Here is a 3,675-nt window from a genome sequence, read left to right as displayed (position 1 = left end):
TTCCAACCTCAATGATTCTATGATTCTTTGAAGTGAATGGACTAGACTCAGACACAGCATTCAGGATGCAGATTCAGATGAGTTATGGATGTATGTATACAAGGGCATAATGATGCTCTTATGCCCAAGTAATTCCTATCATATAATTTGTTTCTTTTACTGCTATCAAGACGATGTTTTTATAGAGCTATTTATTATAACCCCAAGATTTCACCTTAGAGTGGCACAAGTTGGTTGGGATCCTATTGGTATTTTCCATATATATAATTTTACAGTTATATAAATTAAATTTGTCTATCACTTTATGTACTAAAGTGTCTCTGCAATGCTCCTCAAACAGTTATGTCTCCACTTTACCCTGAGTAACTTGGGTAACCACTGTTTGGTGTTTGTACAGCATTATTCCAAAATAGGTTCTCGGAGTATACTAAATTTAGTTATGTTTCATTTTACATTTAAACTATATATGCCAAGCCATTTCTACAAAGAAAGGCATACACAGTATATACCAGTACCATTTACAATGCTTAAGCTAGTTTTTGTTAAGCTTCTGCTCTATGTGGGAGATTTTTATTAGCTTTGAAGAAGAAATATCATATTATCAGGTTAGGTAGAAAAAGATACAATATTCACTTACATTTCAAAATTCTTTACAGCTCTGTGCTAGATTCACCTAAATTCACAATCACTTCATACAGATGGGGAAAAAACAAAACCAAAGCTTCTTCTCATCTACAATGCTCAAAATTTTATGTTATTTTCTTATTTTAAAGGAGTACACTTTTAGTTCATAACATGTGCAGAAGGTAACCACTTCTTTTGCTGTTCCTACCGTTTGCTCTGGTAAAACTCCTTCTTCTCTTTAATCTTATCACATGTCTTAACACATACATTACAGTTAAAGTTCACATGACCATAAGCTTCATTGCATTCTTAAATGTGTTGAGAAATTAATCAGCTTCTAAGTTCTGAGTGTCTGTTTTATCATTTTGAGGACAAGGTCAGAAGTATGACGAACCCTGAAATAAATCAGTCAAGGTCAGGCTTAGGTAAGCCTCTTCATAATGTGATGATTACAGCTTTTTCTGAACGACGTAATTTGTGCCAACTGCTTCTCAAAACAGACATAAATTTGACAGTGCTGTGCAGTTTGCAACTTCACTCCTGAGCTGATACAATTTCAGTGGAATTTGAACAGTACTAGTTGCAATTTGCTACAACCTTTTACCTACAGTATTATATTCCAAAAGCTATTTCCAAATTTTACTTAAACAGTGGCACTTCATCTACAGTGACAGAGCACTCATGGTTAAGTAGTACAATTCCGGCCTGTTGTGTTGTAAGGTCAGATTAAATAATATAAATTTTTTTACTACATTGAAACCAGGAGGGGATTCATATTCATTTCTGCTCTAGCACTTACAGTGATGAAGAAATAAATTTTTAATTAGAAAGACATTCATTTTTAATTTATTATTAAATTAAAGGTAATTATTACCACACAGAGGTATGTTATGGAAGAGTAAAACTTTACTATTGTTAAATGGAAATAGTCTGGTCTCAGTCTTAATAAAAAAGCAATGAAGTTAAGAACGATCACAGCCAGCTCAAGACCATCACAAGCAAAAGACATAACACAAAAATGAGTTAAAAAGGTAAACTGTAGCAAAGAAAACTAGTATCTTAATATCTATCTGTGGCTTTATATAACAATCTCTATTAAAAAAAAAAAAACCACAAACAAACAAAAAAACCCCAACCTACCACCACATCAGTGAGCATGAGAACAGAACCGCACATGACAAACAACCCCACTCTGTTCTCCTATCAGATAACCTTGAGTATGTTTCTAACATGATTTCAAAACAGATCTATGTGGCATTCTAATCACACAGACTAAATGGACTGTACATTACTTGCCAACCTATCTGACGTCTCCAGCAGCTGAAAAATTCTGTTGATTTAATGCTGGCACAAAAATTACTTCCTTTCTCCCTGCAAAAACTTCCTTTTTGGCCTAATACATATCACAAAACACCTTTATTCAGTGTACCAATTTGGATAATATAGAAGCAACATAAGAACTAACAACCTTGTACATACAAACTCTGATATACGCTGATCTATCAAACATCAGTATCCATATTTTCTGTATGATAAACTACAGCATTTACACACCTGTTTTCCTCATTAAATACAACAGAATGGCCCTTTCCACTAATCTTTGACATAAATTTCTTGTATCCCATCATCCAATATAAACGTTTCCAGCTTGCAATAATATTAAAAACAAAACAAAACAAAACAAAACAGATCGAGCAGCTTCAATTGTCTAAAACATGATTTTCACACACACTGTTGTGTATTCCAGATTAATTATAAGACCAATAGTTAACATCATATGTAAGATCACAGCAGATCACTCATCTAACTCCCTGCAGTGACTGGTTATACTTTCCTGATAGATGATATATCAAACTCAGCAACTAATCTCAGCCAGCAGGCATAGAGATAATGCTGGGCTTCAAAAAATCATTAAGGGTACTAATACTAGCAAGATTAAAGAAAACCCACCACCTTCCAATTAAGCATAATAAAAGTTTTACTTAAAATAAAAACAATAAAAATCACTTAAGTAAAATCAGAAGAGCAGAACTGGTGCTTAGAGCAACATTAATTAATTAAATTTCACTTTTGAACGTCTTATTAAATTTACTATTAGATAGACTATGTCATGCAAGTAAATAAATGCTATTTATAACTACCTCTAAGCTACAGCAACCCAGTCATCAAGCCATTTCCCAGACTGTGTTATTGTTATGCCAAACAGACTACTCTTTCATTTCTTGTCAGTCGTAATTACAGTTCCATAATTGAAATACAGTAAATTACCATGCAGTAACTTTGAAAGACGGTTCACTGAGGTTAAGCTGTCACTACAATTATTGTGTAATAAAAAATGGTAATTTAAATGTTCTACTTCTCTCAGAGAAAAAAAATTAATTCAGTTCAAGCAGCTCGGATGAGTCAAATATCTTCATGATGATGTAAACAGAGAGAAACAACACATTTAAGCAAAGCCAAACAATCTCAAGTAGAACTCCTAGGCTGCATAAACAAACCAGTGTATATAAACTTTTCTAACCACTGAAGAAAATTGCACATTTAAAAACAATCCTGTAAAAGAATACTCTTTATCAGAATTCAGTCGTAGAATATCTATCCAGCATCTTCCATATGTGCTCCTATTTTGCTCATACAGCATATAAAGCTTGCGAGACTCCTTTCAAGTTTCAAGCTTAATTTTAATTCAGTTCTACATTATGTTTTCGGCCATGACTACTAGGATAACTGCAACTCACCTAACACCAATGAGGTGTGGGCAAAAGATACAAATTAGCATTGACATTTCCATGCATAAAACTGGGCCTACAATTTTGACTTATATTGGTCAAACACAGTTTGCCTTTAGAAATTTTCTCAAATATTTAACAGAAATAATATGAGGGAATGGCATATGGAAACGACACAAATAACTGTCATTGTAAAAATAATGCTCAAAATCTTATGAGAACTATTCCCTTACAAAAAAATCTTTCAATAAATTCCTAGCTGCTGTCTCTGCAAAAATAACTTCACAAAGGATATATTTTGGAAAACAGTAACAGATACGCA

The sequence above is a fragment of the Fulmarus glacialis genome, unplaced genomic scaffold, assembly GCF_000690835.1.
Source record: "Fulmarus glacialis isolate BGI_N327 unplaced genomic scaffold, ASM69083v1 scaffold32197, whole genome shotgun sequence".
Lineage (NCBI taxonomy): Eukaryota > Metazoa > Chordata > Aves > Procellariiformes > Procellariidae > Fulmarus > Fulmarus glacialis.
This window is presented reverse-complemented; position numbering follows the sequence as displayed.